The following is an 18255-nucleotide window of genomic DNA, read 5'->3' as shown; positions in this document are numbered from 1 at the left end:
CCCCTTCATCTCCGCCTTCGGGGCTGCTCCCTCCCTGTCTCCGTCCGACTGGCGTGCTGTGCCCTGGCCGCGCCGCCCCCTCCCGGCCCACGGCGGCGACCTCCGCGGCGGCGCCTGGGGAAACCCTCGTGCCCCAGTTGGTTGCCCCGGGCCAGACGTTTCGGGCCGCTCTGCTGCTGGGCCAGCCTGGGGTCCATCTTGGTGGGCCTCCCCTCGGGCTGCCAACCGCTGGGCCCCCAGGTGGGAGGCGGGCCGCCAGTCACTGCGTGGGCCGGCTGTCCAGTCCCGCCGCGCCCTGTGCGGCCCAGCTGCGCCCCCTGGTGCGGCTTGGCCCGCCCCGGTGCACGATTTGGCCTCCAGTAGGGTTTCCCCGTGCCCCTCGTGCCCCGTCCGTCGCTCCCCACCCTGCCGCTCCGCCAGCCGCCTCCCTCGTCCCCTCCGGCCGTCGCCTCCCCTCGCCACCCCCTCCGCCGCCGGCCATGCCCCGGGAGTGGGGTGATGCCGACCCTCGCCCGAAGCGACGGGCAGACGACCGTCGCGACCCTCCGCGCTCTTCCCCCGACGGCCTCCGGCGGGAGGCTGACCTTCGCAGCCAGCTCTCCTCCCGCCCGGCTCGCCGTTCGCCGGCGCGCGACCCCCGGGACTCCCGTCGCTCCCCTCCCCACCACTCTCGCCGTTCCCCGATGCGGGAGGAACGCTCCCACTCGCCGGCCCGACGGGATCCTCCCCGTGGGGACTCTCGGGGCCGGGCCGACTCGCCTGGCCGGCGCTCCCCCGCCCGAGGCTGGTCTTCGACCCGACGCTCGCCGGCCCGCGATGGGCGTGGCTCCCTCCGGTCCTCCCCCCTTCCCCCCACCCGCGGCAGGCTCCCCCAGCCACCGAGACCACCGCCCCTGACAACCGTCTCCACCAGCCTCCGCGTGCCCAAGCAGCCTTCCCGCCCTCCAACGGTGGCAACGGGAACCGTGGGCGCCAGGGCGCTAAGAAGAAGAAGAAGAAGGGGCCGCCTCGCCCCCCTCCTGCCGCCCCTCCGCCGCCGCGGTGACTCCGGCCTCGGGTGCCGTCGCCGCCTCCGAGGGTCCCCCGTGCTTCAACTGCGGCGTGCCAGGCCACTTTCAGGTGGCTTGCCCCAACCCACCGACCCGCTACCTCTGCAAGGAGGCCGGGCATCCCGCGGTCCTCTTTCCGGAGCGCCCGGTCACGGAGGAGATCATGATGTACGGCCACGGCATCGAGGACATGGGCTTCTTCCATATCGAGGTGCCGGAGCTCCCACCTCCCTCCCCCTCGCTCCTGGCCCTTGTGACGGTCATGGGGGAGGGCGTCGCCACTCCGGCTCTGATCGAGGCCGAGCTCAACCACCTCTGCCATTGCAAGTGGGACTGGCAGGTGTCCTCCACTGCACCCAACGCCTTCTCGGTGATCTTCCCCGACGCCATGAGCATGGGCTTCTGCACCCGCAGCGACAACATCACCTTGGCCCTCAACGGGATTGTGGTGAACATCTCCGAGCCGAGGTGGGATCCCAAGGCCGTGGCGGTCCTGGACACTGCGTGGCTCCTCGTCGCCGGCCTCCCTGACGTGGCCCGGTCTGAGCAGGTCATTCGCAGTATGTCCAAGATCCTGGGCAAGGTGGTGGTGGTCGACGAGCTCTCTCTGCGCAAGGAGGAGGAGGTCCGGGTCAAGGTGAAATGCCTCGATGCCTCCAAGCTCCACACCATGCTTCGGGTCTTCTTCAACGACGACGGCTACGACCTCACCATCTGCCCCGAGCCGCCGAACCATGTCGGCCGCCCCCGCCTCTTCGCCGACAGCCTTCAGGGGGGCGGGCCCGCGGATGCCGATGGCTCCCATCACCGTCGCCCCCACCACTCCTGCTTCAACGACAACGAGGAGGACGACGACATCTCTGAGCGCTCCCGCTCTCCGTCTCGTGAGCCAGCCAACCCCCCCGCGGGCCATGGCGGTTCTGGACAGGGCCACACCCGGGTTTCCGCTGCGAACCTCGCGGTGGCCCTTCAGCTGCCCCCCCCCCGTGGCGCCCTCTCCCCTGCCTCGGAGTCGGTCAGTGACATCTCGAGTGTGGGTCTGCTCGTCGTGCCCCCGTCTTCGCCCCGCTCTTCGTCCGTCGACTCCGCTCGCCGCCCCTCTCCGCTGGGCCCGGAACCTCCGTCCCCCCCGGTCCTCACGGGTGGGGACGGCGGTACCCCACCCCTCGAAGATCCCTCCACGGTGCCCCCGCCCGCGGGGGAAGCGTCGGGCGACACCCTGGAGCTTGTCACCCCGCTCCCCCCGCCGGTGGCCTCCGACGCCTGCCCCACCTCCCCGGCCTCCCCGGCTTACGTGGTGGCCGTGGTCGTCACCACGCCAGGCTCCACGGTTCCTCCTCCGACGGTGGCTTACGCCAGGCGGCCCCGCTCCTCCTCGACGCCGGTGACTGCGTCTCGTCGCAGCGCCCGCCTCGATGTGGCTCGCCCGGTCGATGCCTCGGTCCCGTCCATCGCCGAGCGGGCTGAGATCCGGGCAGCTGCCCGGAACCTGGAGTCAGGTGTGGATCCCGCCCTTCCCAGTTCTTCCTGTTGTTCCTTTTCCGCTCTTGAGGTCGTCCCTCTTCGGCACCTAGACAAGGTGGCCACTGACTCCGCCATCGTCTTCAGGGGGGAAGTGGGTCCCCCCTTAGATCAGATCGCGGCCATTAGGGCCTGCGAGATCCTTGATGGCAAGTTGGCTGAGACTCGCGCTCGCCTGCGTAGGACCACTGAGGAGCTGACTGCACGTATTGCTGGTCAGCCCCCTCCGATGGTCGACGGGGCCATTAGGGGGCGCACTCGGTCCCGCAGCGCTGCTCTCCACGCACAAAGCGCATCTCGTGTTTTGGGGTCAAGCGGCCCCCCGATGGGGGTTTAGATGCGGGCCCTTTTCTGGAACATCCGCGGCTTTGGTCATGATGGCCGTCGCCGTCAACTCGTCGAGTACGTGCGCGACGAATGCATTGACATCACTGCGATTCAGGAAACCATGCGTACTGAGTTCTCCCTTCATGAGCTTGATTGCCTCAGCTCCCACCTTTTTGCCTGGCACTGGCTCCCTTCTAGTGGGACCACGGGCCACTCCGGTGGCATCCTCTTAGGGGTTAAGGATGCCACCTTCAAAGTGAGCAGCATGGATCGGGGTGAATTCTTCGTTAGTTTGGAGATCTTTGAGCGGGCCCTGAACTTCAAATGGGAGGTCGTGATTGTCTATGGTCCGGCGGATCACCGCCGTTCCCCGACCTTCCTTGCAGAGCTACACCAAAAGATCTCCGCCTCCCTCCTCCCAGTAGTTGTGGGCGGAGATTTTAACCTCATCCATTCGCCAGATGAGAAGAATAATGATAGGATTAACCTTCCCCGGATGCAGTTATTCAATGACTGGATCGCGGAGCTCGGCCTCCGTGAGATCGAGAGATCGGGGGCGAGATTTACCTGGACTAACCGCCAGGCCGACCCGACACGATCCTTTCTGGATCGGGTCCTAGTTTCCCCAGAATGGGAGTTGAGGTGCCCCCTGTCTTCGCTGCGGGCGATTACCCGCATTGGGTCGGACCACGTTCCTCTCCTCCTATCCTCTGCGGACGAACGCCCCTCCTGCCCGCCGCGGTTTAGGTTTGAGTCCTTTTGGCTCAACCAGGCTGGCTTTCGGGATGCGGTTTCGGCTTGTTGGACGCTTGCTCGCGCCTCCCCCCATCGCTCCATGTCCGCCGTCGACTCGTGGCACTTCTGCGCCAAGCTTGCACACCAATTCATGAAGGGCTAGGGTGCCAATCTTGGCCGTGACCTCCGCGAGTGTAAACGATCTCTCCTGCTGGCTATCCAAGCCCTGGACGCTCAGGTCGATTCCTCTGGGCTTTCTCCGGATGAGTGGATGCTGAGGTATGATCTTGAGGATCAGCTTTCCTCCATCTACACCGACGAGGAGGCTTACTGGAGGGTGCGTGGTACCCAACGATGGGTTCTCCGTGGTGATGCGAACACTGCTTATTTCCAGGCAGTTGCGAATGGCCAACGCCGTAGAAACTCCATCCACTGCTTATGGGCGGATGACGTCCCCCTTGTCCGCCCCGCGGCCATTCGGGCTCATGTAGACGACTTCTACAAAGCCCTCTTTTCCCCCACCCCTCGGGGTGGGGCTAGTCTCGCCCCCGACACTTGGTCGGGGGTGCAGCTGGTCTCCGACGAGGCCAATGCGGCCCTTGTTACCCCCTTCGCCGAAGTCGAGGTCCTTGCGGCCATTAAAGGAATGAACCCCTCCTCGGCCCCGGGTCTGGATGGCCTGCCTGTTGCGTTCTTTAAAACATTCTGGCAGACTGTTAAACCGGAGGTCATGGCCTTATTCGAGGAGTTCTATTCGGGCTCTATGGACCTGGGACGCCTCAACTATGGGATCATTACCCTCATACCAAAGGTTCCGGGCGCCTCTGACATTCGCCAGTTCCGCCCTATCACTGTGATTAATGTGATATTCCGGATCCTGGCCAAAGGGTACGCCAATAGGGTGACCCTGCTTGCTAACTCGATCACTCACCCGAACCAATCGGCCTTCATCCAAGGCCGGTTTATTCTCGATGGCGTGTTGGTCTTCCATGAAGTCCTTCATGAAGTACGGGCGAAACATCATCGCGCTGTCTTCCTGAAGCTTGACTTCCATAAAGCCTATGATACTGTCCACTGGCCTTTCCTTTGGGAAGTGCTACTGGGTAAGGGCTTTGACGACCGCTAGGTGACTTGCGTGATGCAATTAGTCTCCTATGGGCGGACTGCGGTGAACATCAACGGAGAGATTGGGTCATACTTCCCCACTCTTTGTGGGGTTCATCAGGGTGACCCATTCTCGCCGTTCCTGTTCAACATGGTGGTTGATGCTCTGGCCGCCATCCTGGATAAGGCTAAGGGTGCCGGCCATATCCATGGCATTGTCCCTCACCTAGTCGAAGGGGGAGGGGTCTTCCTCCTTCAATACGCGGATGACACCATTATAATGGTGGAAGGTTCTACTCAGGACGTGGCTAACCTGAAGTTCCTCCTCCTGTGCTTCCAACAGATGCCGGGCCTAATGATCAACTTCGATAAGAGCGAAGTGATGGTTCTTGGCTACCCTCTGGTGGAAGCTCAGGCTATTGCTGATCGCCTGAACTGTCGGCTGGGGTCTTTCCCCATGACCTACCTGGGGATCCCCGTTAGTGATTCGCGCCTCACCGTGGTGGATCTCCGCCCTATGGTGACCCGTATGCAACACCGCGTCGAGCCTTGGAAAGGGCGTTGGCTATCGAAGGCTGCGCGTGTGATTCTCATCAACTCCTCACTCGCCAGCCTTCTTTGGTTCCTCATGAGCTTTTATAGCCTCCATGAAACGCTGCACACGGAAATTTCCAAGTACCAATCCAGGTTCTATTGGGCTGGCGACGATGACAAACAGAAGCACCACATGGTTAGTTGGCCGGACATTTGTAAACCCAAAGACCAGGGGGGTCTTGGGATCCTGTCCTCCTGCCGCATGAACATTGCCCTTCTGACCCGGTGGTTAGGGCGGATTGCTAATGGGGACGAAGGGTTGTGGCTCACCATTATCCGCAACAAATACCTCCGTGGGCAGCCTCTGGCTTTCTGTCAGCGTTCGGGCGGATGACAGTTTTGGCAGGCCGTCATCTAGCTGCTTCCTGTGCTTCGCATTGGCACATCCATCTCAGTTGGTTCTGGGTCCGCGACCCTGTTCTGGTTCAATCGATGGATCAACGACACCCCTCTGGCCGCCCGCTTTCCAGAGCTCTTCGCCATTGCAGTTGACCCTCGGGTCTCTGTTGAGACGGCCCTTATTGACTTAGGGCGCCTCGCGTTCCATCGCCCTTTCGGCCCGCCCAAAGTACCCGCCTGGGATGCCCTTCTCCAGGACATCGCCCTTCTCCCAATGAGCGTCGCCGACGCCCCGGACGCCTTCTCGTGGCACCTAGAGTCTTCCAGACACTTCTCCACTAGGTCCCTGTACGCGGCCATCGCACCTTCGCCCGCCCCCGAGCCCTTCGGTTTGATCTGGGATATTCACTTGCCACTGAAGATTAGGATCTTCCTTTGGCAATGGATTCGTGGCCGCCTCCCCTCCGGAGTCGAAGTCCTCAAGCGTAACGGACCTAGAGATGGGCTTTGCTGTCACATCCCTAGTTCTGGTATGCACTAGGCTAGCCCTTCATGTGAGCATCATGTTTAAATTCTAATGAAATTTAAATTGAGGAATTTTCAAAAGCCTCAGAAGACCTCTAAAAATAACCAACATTTAAATCTGATCAAATGAGTCCAAGAAAATGTTCTTGTTATTCTATGAAAATATTGGCATGAGTTAAAATGCAAACCAATATTTTTGGAGTGACTGAAATATTTATTTTGGGCCTTTTGAATTAAATCAATGACATATTTGAGTTGGATTTATTTCTATTACATAAGAAATAAAGCTCAAACATTTTTGTAAGTTGCATGTGACTTGGGCTCGACTTGAGCTCACATAACAATTTACAGAAAGTTTATAAAAATGATTTGATGTTCTAAATCAAATCAAAACAAATAATAGAAATAGAAAAACATAAATAAAAGAAAGAGAGAGAGGAAGGACTGACCTGCCCTACCTGGCCATCCCTGTAGCAGCCCAGCTGGGCAAAGCCAGCCCGGCCCACCAGGGGCAGCACTGTCTTCTTCCTCTTACCAGGAGGAGAAGCAGCTGCATGCCCGGCGCACAGGTGAGCCGTGCCAGCTCCTCCCTGCCTGCCTGGCTGCCCCCTCGTCGCCCTGGACGCCTTCCGCGACGCCACGCAGCCCCCTTGCTCCTCTCCCTCACTCTCTGCTCTCTCCCTCGCCCTACAGTCCCTTCCTCGAGCGCGACCGAACGCAGCCGTCGCCGCCGCCGACGATCACTGTGGCCACCGTCCACCCTACCCTCTCTGTACCGTCCAATGGATCCTCCGCGAAGTCCTCTTCCTCATCGCCAAGCCACGTGACGCTGGGAGCCTCGTGCCGTCGTCCTCGCCCTCGTCTTCTTCTGCGGGATCCGATGACAACCGTCGATGATTCGACACCATCCGGCCTCCCTCGAGCTCGCCGACCACCTCTACGACCCCGCTATGAGCTCCGCCATCGTTTCCCCCTCTCCCCGTACTCTACCTCCCTCTCTAGCCGCCGTTCCTAACGAGCCCGAGAGCTCTTCGCCGCCGGCCATGTCGCCGCCATGGCTACGGCTGCTGGAGCTCTAACTCGAGCACACCACTGCGCTCAGTGCCTCCCCACGAGCCCGCAGCACGCGCCAGCTCACCTTCCCGTGCCCCCTAGCTCTCACTCGCATCTCGCCCGAACTCCGGCCGCCGCCTTGGAGCTCGCCGTCACCGGCTCCAGCCACCATAGGTCTGGCCGCCACCACCACTCGACCCGCGCCAGCGAGAGCTCTCCAACGAGCCCAAGAATGGCCTCGTCCGTGCCCTGTGGGCGTTCTCCGAGCCGCGCCGCCATCTCGGGCCTCGCCGGCGCCGAGTCGTCGGTGGGTTTGACCCCGCCGCCTGGGTTTGACCCACTTTGACCCTGGTCGGGCCCCACCTGGCTCAATGACATGTGGGGCCGGCACTAGCTGGATTAGTTAGATGTTAGTTAGTGCTAATCACCATTGTTAGGTGCTAATCCCCTTGCTAAACTAAACCCGAGCCACTGACATGTGGGCCTAACCCTGCTGACATTTTCGTTAGTATTAGTTTAACCCTAACCAACTCAGTTAACCAACTGAGTCACTGACCAGTGGGCCCCACTAGTCAGGTTTGACCTGGCCACGCCTGTTGACCTGCTGAGGTCAGCATGATCTAATGCTGACGCCGTAAACATTTTCTGGAATTAAAATAAATCAGAAATGATTTATAAATTTCAAAAAATGATCTAAACTTCTAAAATTCATAGAAATTTAACCGTAACTCAGAATGAAATAATTTATATATGAAAAATTATCAGAAAAATCCAATCTATCCATCTGTACCGTCTTCATGCATGTTTGAACAACTTAAATCTGCTGTATACAACAATTTGAATAAATGGCATTTGAAATGCCTTATGTGGAGTTTGAATTTGAACCTAGGGTTCAAACCAACTTCATTTAACCTGCTGCTAGTTGCATTAGCTCAAACCATAGCATATTGCCATGTCATGATCATGCATCATATTGTGCATTGCATTGATTGTGCTTCTTCTTTGTTTGTCGGTGCTTGTCCCCTCTCAGTAAGACGTGTACCGACGATGTGATCGATGACACCAATGAAGAAATATACTATCTTCAGAAGTGCCAGGCAAGCAAAACCCCCTTGTTCATTCCGATACAATCCCACTCTCTCGCTCCTGCTCTCTTTTACTGCATTAGGACAACAACGATTCAACTGTTACATGTTGCGGTAGCTGAACCCCTTTATCCTCTACATGACTTGTCATTGCCATAGTAAATAGATGAAACCCACTAGCATGAGTAGGAGTTGTTTGAGCCCTGATGTGCCTACTCATTCATGCTTGTTTGTCATGCCTGCTACTGCTTAGAGTTGAGTCAGGTATGATTCATCGGGGATGAATTGGAGGTGTGTGAACATGTCCTACTGTGTGCGAGCTAAGTGTGTGAACACGATTTGGTAAAGGTAGCGGTGAGAGGCCATGTAGGAGTACATGGTGGGTTGTCTCATTGAAGCCGTCCTTAGGAACTGAGTTCTGTGTTTGTGATCCATGAACAGTTACTACCACACATTGGGCTCCGGGCACTCCAAGCTCTCTCGACTTATTAATCAACTTGATCTCTGTCCAGGAGTTGCAACTAGTTTCTGGTGTTTGTAGGTAGTGTTAGTAGTCTACCAAGTGGCACCTGGTACAGGTGGGCTTGGGACAGACTAGGCACCATGGCACGGTGTACCAAGCGTAGATCCACCCGTCGAGGTGGGCTTGGGAACCCTGCACACATCGTTTGGGGCCGTGAGCGACACCCCGGCCGGATCTCCTTGCGGATGGAACCCGAATAGGCGATAAACCTGGACGAGAGACTTGTGTGGTTAGTCAGGTCGTGGCCGACACCCTCGCTGGGCTTCCGCTTGAAGGTTGCCGAGTACATGTCGTGTAAACGGCGGTAAGTGGTGAGAGCATGTGTGAAGAAGTACACCCCTGGAAGGTTAATATGATCTATTCGAATAGCCTTGTCTGCGGTAATGGACTTCTGGGTTGCCTGTACAGTTCATAGACAAGTGAAAGTGGATACTCTAAAATACGCAAAATAAGCGTGAGTGCTATGGATGGCGTACTCGTAGGGAGACGGGAGCGGATCCATAGTGGTGTATTGATATGGTGAATATGTGGACTCGTGTGCGCCACCTCAAAAGAGTTACTTATAGTTGTAGTTCAGGATAGCCACCGAGTCAAAGCTGGCTTGCTGTAGTTAAACCCCACCATCCCCTTTGTTGATAATGGTGCATATGTAGTTAGTTCTAATGTAAGTCTTGCTGGGTACATTTGTACTCACGTTTGCCTATTTTACGTTTTCGCAGAGACCTCCGTCTCACTAGTAGTTCCGCGTGGACTTTGACGTTTAGCTTGTTACCTCAGCTACGATCTTGTGCCCTCGGCAGGATCTGATAGACAGTCAGGCTTCTCAGCCTTTTTCTTTTGTAGATGTCTGTACTCAGACATGTTAAACTTCCGTTTGTGCTTGGCTTGTTTGCTCTGAATGTTGAGTCATGAGACTCATGCTTGTAATATCTCGCTCCTCGGAGCCTATTGAATAAATACTCGAGTTGTAGAGTCATGTTGTGATGCCATGTTGTATTTGCACATATCGAGCATATTGTGTGTATGTTATTGAAATGCTTGGTATGTGTGGGATCTGACTATCTAGTTGTTTATCCTTAGTAGCCTCTCTTACCGGGAAATGTCTCCTAGTGCTTCCACTTAGCCATGGTAGCTTGCTACTGCTCCGGAACACTTAGGCTGGCCGGCATGTGTCCTTCTTCGTTCCTGTGTCTGTCCCTTTGGGGAATGTCACGTGATGAATACCGGAGTCCTGTTAGCCCGCTACAGCCCAGTTCACTGGAGTCCTGTTAGCCCAGTGCTACAGCCTGGATTCACTCGCCGATGACCGACACGTTCGATGCTGGGTCATGGATGCCTGTCCCTATAAGTTTGTGCCACTTTGGGTTTACGACTAGCCATGTCAGCCCGGGCTCCTTATCATATGGATGCTAGCGACACTATCATATACACGTGCCAAAAGGCGCAAAAGGTCCCGGGTAAAGGTAAGGCGCCACCCGTGGGAGTACCGTGCGTGAGGCCGCAAAGCGATATGAGGTGTTACATGCTAGATCGATGTGGCATTGAGTCGGGGTCCTGACAGCTTTGGTATCAGAGCTTGACTGCCTGTAGGATTACCAAGCCAAACTGGTTGAAGTTGAGTCTAGAAAATCTTTAGTTATATAAGGGAATTGATTGTAGGATGGAACGTAAGGCTCTTTTTACTCCTTATACCTTATGCCCTTCTGATCTGAGTCATCTTATCTTTCCTACGGGGTTAAGGAACTAGGCTTTCTCTTCTTTCTATCAGGATCACGTGTTACTAATCCGTAGACTTATAGGATTTATGGATTCAAGCCTCAATTTAGTTCCTACTATCTCCGTGTATTCATAGTTGATTTCAGAACCTTGATATTGTGCTTCTGAGTGGCTATGCCACCATTTTTCTAGCATGTCTCCAATCTTTTTGAGCATTTACAGCCGTTATGTTGTCCGAGTCGTCCCAGGTTTCTAAATAGCCTGATGCATTTGCAAATCCCTTCTTACCGTTCTGATGTTCCTTTGGCCAGGTTAACCACACTAACTAGTGTGTTGAGGTACTTCATTGCCTCGGCATTTATGTTGGAGCTATTATTATGACCCTAGGTGTCTCGGAGCATTACCTAGTAATCTAGCCATGCTTGAGTTCCCAGTGTGATGATTCTGGCCATCATTCTCGAGAGCATCTCGTGATGCCACTTAATAGTAGGTATTCTATTCCTGGGTTTTCGAACCAAGATTCACCCTACTTACTTCATGTTGATAGGGTTGTTAGTTCCTTTAGGTTATTAGTAACCTTTGCATTAGTCCTCGAGGTCCATGGTATTTCCTTCTTCCAAATACTATGAACCACTTATGGCAGAAGTTTGTTGGATCAAAAGATCATAACAGGAGTGCTCTCGATGAGTTCTTCATTTTATATTGTGACTCTACCAGTTCTACCTTCTTCGCATGGGTTATCCGGAAGAAATCTGTCGAACTTGGTTCGACATACTAATCTATGCATCCACAACTCAAAAAATCATTTGTTCTTTTGAGTTGTCCTATTTTAGTTGTCTTCCGACCTTCGTCTATCAATTGATAGTCAAGAGTATGCATGCATTCGTTAATCGATGCCTACTACTCTTGTGGTCCGTCAAGCCATTCTAGTTCAGAATGACTAGGAGAAACAAACTCCAGTACCTCATCCATTTCTAGGATTGGGTCAAAGCAGTTGTATTCCGTAGATCAAATGCAATCAAGCTTTTGGTCTGTTCCACCTTGGAGTGTTACCCTCTTTACGTCGGGATTGTCATGAGAATTGCACCATCTCTTGTGAATTCTTGACGTAGTGATACTTCTCACCATCATTGTTCATTCCTCGGTTCCCGTGTTATTGTAACCGGAATGCCGACAAGTGTACCGTGATGTGCAAAATCAATACTCCTAGCAACTCCGTTGCTTGGTAGTTAATGGACAATAATTTCATTCTTAGCGTGTTGGTTTTTGAATCATCATTCTAAGATAGATTGTGCTACCTAGTCCTTATCCTCCGTGCACTCTTCTATCAATGAGTTAGGATTGTGTCAATCCCTCGCTCTCTGATCATATCGTCTTTCCCTGAAAAGAAAGATTGTTCTCGAGCTTAGTAACATATCGGTGGTTCGTGATTTTCCGAACATCTTCTCGGAAGTATGACCAGGTTTCACCTGACCGCTATGTTGAGTTCGTGATCATGTTGGTTTTCTTCCAAACCACCCATTCTCCAAGATTCTGTGTTGGATACCCCGAGCTAGTTGGTTAAGCTAAACAACAACTTGGAGAGTTGGAAGATGGAAGCTTGTCCGACTTAGTTCATCACTAAGGGATATCCTTGAGTGTGAGTGTCGGTGTCAAAACTGGCGGATCTCGGGTAGGGGGTCCCGAACTGTGCGTCTAGGCGGATGGTAGCAGGAGACGAGGGACACGATGTTTTTACCCAGGTTCGGGCCCTCTTGATGGAGGTAAAACACTACGTCCTGCTTGATTAATATTGATGATGTGGGTTACAAGAGTAGATCTACCACGAGATCAAGGAGGCTAAACCCTAGAAGCTAGCCTATGGTCTGATTGTTGTTCGTCCTATGGACTAAAGCCATCCGGTTTATATAGACACCGGAGAGGGCTAGGGTTACACAGAGTCGGTTACATTGGTAGGAGATCTACATATCCGTATCGCCAAGCTTGCCTTCCACGCCAAGGAAAGTCCCATCCGGACACGGGACGAAGTCTTCAATCTTGTATCTTCATAGTCTTGGAGTCCGGCCGATGATGATAGTTCGGCTATCCGGACACCCCCTAGTCCGGAACTCCCTCAGTAGCCCCTGAACCAGGCTTCAATGACGACGAGTCCGGCGTGCATATTGTCTTCGGCATTGCAAGGCGGGTTCCGCCTCCGGATAATTTACAGAAGATCGTGAACACCAGGATAGTGTCTGGCTCTGCAAAATAAATTCCACATACAATCGTAGAGAGAATAATATTACACAAGTTCAATCTGCTGACGTATTTTGTGGCGTAACGTCACACCACTACCAAGCCTTCAAATTGTTTTTATTGTTCCATCTCAGCGCGTTTAGCGAGGCGGTTTCCTTGGCACGTCTTGTCGAAGCAGAGATCGTGTTCCCCTTATTCCGGGATTCCCATCAATACGAACGTGGGCAACCCAACCGCGCCATCAATCGCGATGCTTGGGGGATAAGCGAGTTTTACCAGGCCGGTGGGGACGCGTGTTTCTGTCCGCTCATATAAGGGGATAAAGATTCAACCTTTTTACCTGCACCTTCTTCCTCCTTGGCTTATCCATCTCTGCGAACTCGAGCTCTAGCGCCCAAGCCCGCACATCTCACCTCAACCTTCTCCAAATATGTCCGGAGCGGGAGGCAAGTGGATGGCCTCCTCCGTCACGGAGGGGCATATCCAGAAGCTGCGCAGCGCCGGATACTTGTCCAGCGACATCGCGCATCGGCTCCCCGAAGAGGGAGAGCTCATCCCCACCCCCAGGCCCCATGAGAGGGAAGTATTCCTTCCCCATTTCCTCCGCGGACTGGGCTTCCCACTTCATCCCTTTGTCCGGGGGCTCATGTTCTACTACGGCCTAGATTTCCATGATCTAGCCCCAAATTTTATTCTCAACATCTCGGCGTTTATCGTCGTGTGCGAGGCCTTCCTCTGCATCCAGCCCCACTTCGGCTTGTGGCTCAAGACCTTCAGTGTCAAGCCGAAGGTTGTGAAGGGCAGTCAAGCGGAGTGCGGAGGCGCCATGGTGGGTAGGATGTCCCAGTTACGTGGCTGGAGGGCACCTTTGTGGAAACCATCAAGGGGTGGCAATCGGGGTGGTTCTATATCACCGAGCCGCGTGATCCCGAATAGGCAGCTGCCCCCGAATTCAGATCCAGCATCCCCACACGGCTCACCTCCTGGAAAGAGAGCGGCCGGATTTGGGGCAATTCGGAGGAGCTGACCGGACTCCTAGCCTGCGTCCAAAAGCTGGTGGACAAGAAGCTCAAGCTTGTCAACATAGTCCAGGTCATGCTCATCCACCAGATTCTCCCGTGCCAACGACGAGGCTTCAATATGTGGGAGTTCGATCCGGCGCAGCACCAGACTTTGAATGGGCTCTTCGACACTACATACGAAGAGGTCTGGAAGGTGCTGTTCAAGGGCGCCGAGGCTCCCGCATCCGCTACCGAAGATCGCGGATTCAGCTCGCAGCGTCCAGCTGATGAGGTAAGTGATATTGTCCTTTACGGGACACTTGTTATTCATAGTTTGACTCTATGCTGGATCTAAACTCCCTTTCCTTTGACAGGGCTGGCTGAAGAAGGCCGCACAGGCTATCTGTCCGGCCCCATTGCCAGAGGACCCAGCTGACGCCCGCCTAACGGGGCTGCTGGCTCCGGCACCCCACGTGGTGCCGGAGAAGAAGGCCAAGAAGAAGGCCACGGGGACTCGGAAGAGTTCCCGTTTTCAGGTGCTATCGGACGATGAATCCGAGGCCGACTCCTCCCACCAAGGTGAGGAGGAGAAGAAGAAAGCCTCTCCCCCAGCGGGGGGAGGGAAGAAAAGGAAGGCCTCCCCAACAAGGGAGGCCGAAGGGTCCAAGAGGGGAAAAACTCTTCCCCCGGACTGTTCCGCCAATGCCAGTGACGACGACGAGGACTGGCCTCCAAGGGCCAAGCCCCTGGCAAGATCGTAAGTATCCGAACTCCCGAATAACTTCAAGGTTTTCGTTTTCCGTCACATTATGTCTTTCTAATGCCGCATACAACCCTGCAGTCCGCCTAAGGATGATCTCCCCACTTCGTCGAGCGGGTCCTTAAGGGCGTCGGATATGGATTCTCTTCCGACTGCCTCCACCCCCCGTGATGCGGATGATGCCGAGGTGGGATCCCAGGAAGGGACCCACCAGGAGGAGAGGGCCCCGGAGGCGTCGCAGGACAACCTCCCGGACTTTGCACCGAACTCAGCCCCGAAACCCATAGTGGCTCCGGAGTCCGGCGGGCGACCCCTTCGGAAGAAGGGCAAGACCGTGACACCGGCTGCCTCCGTCCAACCGGAGGTGCCGGATAATTTGCTGGAGGCGCTCAACAGCGCCTCCATCGAAGAGGAACACCACACTGTTATGAGTGCGGTGATTCAGAAGGTTCAGCTCGCCAAGAGCGGGCTGACCGAAGCCTGCAGCAGCCTTCTAACAGGCTTTGAGGTAAGAATTTCAATATATGTAAAATGGTATCACATAGACAGTAGCCCCTGATGCTCGGTTCGGTGTTCGGAAAGAAAAGCCGGACTGAGGATCTTTAGAAAGATAAACGCAGGAGTCATGAAAATATGTCAATATGGGATTGCAGGCTGTGCTGCTGACCTCTGCCGCACTGACTGCAGAGGTCGAAACTTTGAAGGAAAACCTCGAGCGGTCCGAGAACGAGCTCGGCCATGCCAAGAAGCAGCTCGAGGAAAAAGAAGGTGAGTAATACCTTATGAAAATTGTACCTTACAGAAAAGGATTTGGTTGCAAGAAAAATGACAAGGATAACTGGGGTATTGCAGGGGCCACTAACGAGGTGGAGACCCTGAAGGAGGCGGTGGCCGCGGCCGAATGCAATGCGGCTGCGGAGCGCACCGAGCGAGAGAAACAGGAGGCGCGGGTGGCGGAGGTACAGCAAGAGCTCCAGGATCTCGTGAAGAAACACGAGAGCCAGGAGCGTGACTCGAAGACTCGAGAGTTTGAGCTTGCAACGGCTCTTGAGAGTGCCAAAGCCGCTAAGGCCGAAGCCTACAAGGCCCTCCAGGAGATAGAGGCGGTGAAGAAAATAGCAGCGGGTAAGGCATTTTTCATGCAAAGTAAGCATGTGAGTGTTAATTACCTGTTGCTTACCCGAATTCGGAGCTCTCCAGGGGCGTTTGCAGATCTTTCCCGCAGCGTGTCCGGTGCTGCCGCATTCTACCGGGCCGAGGAGGGGAGCTCAACGGAGAAGGTCTTCTGGTCTCAATATGCTAAGGCCGGACATCCGGTGCCCCTTAGCGACCAGCTGAAGCAGCTGGTTGAGCTCCACAAGGCGGCCGAACAGGCCATGAAGGGCCTCATAGTTCGGCTGTGGCCTAAGGAGGCTATGCCTGGGAGCTACTTCGGCCTGGTGCGGCGGCTGGTGGACGCGTGCCCGTGGGTTGAAGTTATCAAGCACTCCACCTATATCGAGGGTGCGCGTCGGGCCCTTGCCCGTGCAAAGGTGCACTGGGGCAAGATGGATGCCCAGAAGCTTGTGACGGACCCCCACCAGAGGGCAAGGAGCATCGCACGCCCGAGATGTATTATAGGAGTGTTCTGAAGGGCGCCTGCATTATTGCGGGTGAGTGCTCCAAAGATGTAATATTTGAGTAGACTCGCATTTTGTTATCCTGTGCGCTGAAAACTTGGTTCATATGCGCTAAGCAACGCTTGTTAATTTAAAATATTACCTTCTATGCGGCTGTTTATCAAATCTGAGAGATGGCAAGTCGTCGGCTTCAGCCCCCATGCCACGAGTGCTGGGGTGTTCGGGATAAACTCGAGCGCTCTTGTTCCCATTTTTGGGTCCATCTAGGGAGGTGCTCGACACAAAGAACAAGGCAACCGGACTTATAATGCTTGAACACTCTCACTTAGCCATAGAATTCTATAAATTTTAAATTTCGGCGAAGCCCCTAGTTTTCAGAAGGCCGAATTTGGGGCGCTATCCATGCCTTGACCGGACAGAATCCGGCTCCTCGCTTGAAGCGGCATAAGTCTTTAGGGACTCGCAAAGAACCTCTCGAACAGCGACCAGCTCTCGCCTCATCATGACGGTCAGTTTTAGCTTTCTCCACTGAGGCGTTAACCCAGCTCAACTGGGGCGCAATCGCAGTGGTTCTCCCAGTGCTACCTTAGCCGATAAAACGGAACGTAAGGTACCAAAACATGGGAGCCGGGCAAACCCAACTATTGACCCAAGAACATGATTCGGAGCCGATGCATATAATGCTATAAGTTCGGGGTGCCACACTTGTGAAAGTGTTCGGACTTATCACACCATAACGCGGGAAACATAAGCCCCTGGTGTATTTAGCCGTACCAAAACGTACGGATGCAACATGTCATAGATGAACATATGTGTAAGAAAGAAATGCAATTAGAAGCAAAAATGTGCTGCATTGCTTTATTCAAATAAAAACTGCTGTAAGTGCAGGACGATACAAGTGGTGCAGTGAGCAAGGGATGGGACTGTTTAACATGTCCCCCTCCAGGGGTAGGCTACGAAATAATGCATAAAAACAGATTTAATGCTCATAATGGAGACCACCTGGATTTTCGTTGTAGCCTTTCTCCTTCCCTGGCTGTTGTATCGTGGGTTCGGCATGTCTGCTGCCGGACAGGGCCTCTGACAAACGAAGTCCTGTGGGTAAAAAATAAAAGGAAAAGAAAAAGAAATGACACAATTAAGAGCCCCTGGTGCGGTTGAGCCGCAGTTTGGGCCTATCGTGGTCGAGCCCCTTGCCCCATGCCCATGGTATCTTCAGAGCGTAATGGAGTACGCGAAGGGTCTGTCTTAATGTTTTACATGGGCTGGGGTTGGGGCCGCACTGCTACGCGTGCTCGGAACGCGCCAGGTGGTCGTGTTGTAGGTTACACCGGGCACGCTTAGCTGTGTCCGGCCGCTTAGCAGCCGGACTCAAGAATTGCCTCAAAAGGCTGCTTTGTACTTCTACCGCGAGAGCCGTTGTATGTTCCTCCGTTCGGAGGGAGCGTTCAGTGTTTCCGTTGACCGTGATGACTCCTCTAGGGCCTGGCATCTTGAGCTTGAGGTATGCGTAGTGCGGCACTGCGTTGAACTTTGTGAACGCAGTACGTCCGAGCAAGGCATGATAGCCGCTGCGAAACGTGACTATGTCGAAGATTAACTCCTCGCTTCGGAAGTTATCCGGGGATCCGAAGACCACTTCCAGTGTAACTGAGCCTGTACAATTGGCTTCTACACCTGGTATGACGCCTTTAAATGTCGTCTTGGTAGGTTTAATCCTTGAGGGGTCTATGCCCATTTTGCGCACCGTGTCCTGATAAAGCAGGTTTAGGATGCTACCGCCGTCCATCAGGACTCTGGTGAGATGAAATCCATCGATGATTGGGTCTAGAACCAATGCGGCGAACCCACCATGGCGAATGCTGGTGGGGAGTCCCTTCGGTCAAAGGTGATCGGGCAAGAGGACCATGGATTGAACTTCGGGGCAACTGGCTCCATCGCGTATACATCCATAAGTGCACGCTTCCGCTCCCTTTTGGGTATGTGCGTGGCATATATCATGTTCACCGTCCGCACCTGTGGGGGGAAACCCTTCTGTCCTCTATTGTTCGGCGGTCGGGTCTCTTCTT

The sequence above is a fragment of the Triticum aestivum genome, chromosome 4B (genome assembly GCF_018294505.1).
Source record: "Triticum aestivum cultivar Chinese Spring chromosome 4B, IWGSC CS RefSeq v2.1, whole genome shotgun sequence".
NCBI classification, from domain to species: domain Eukaryota; kingdom Viridiplantae; phylum Streptophyta; class Magnoliopsida; order Poales; family Poaceae; genus Triticum; species Triticum aestivum.
This window is presented reverse-complemented; position numbering follows the sequence as displayed.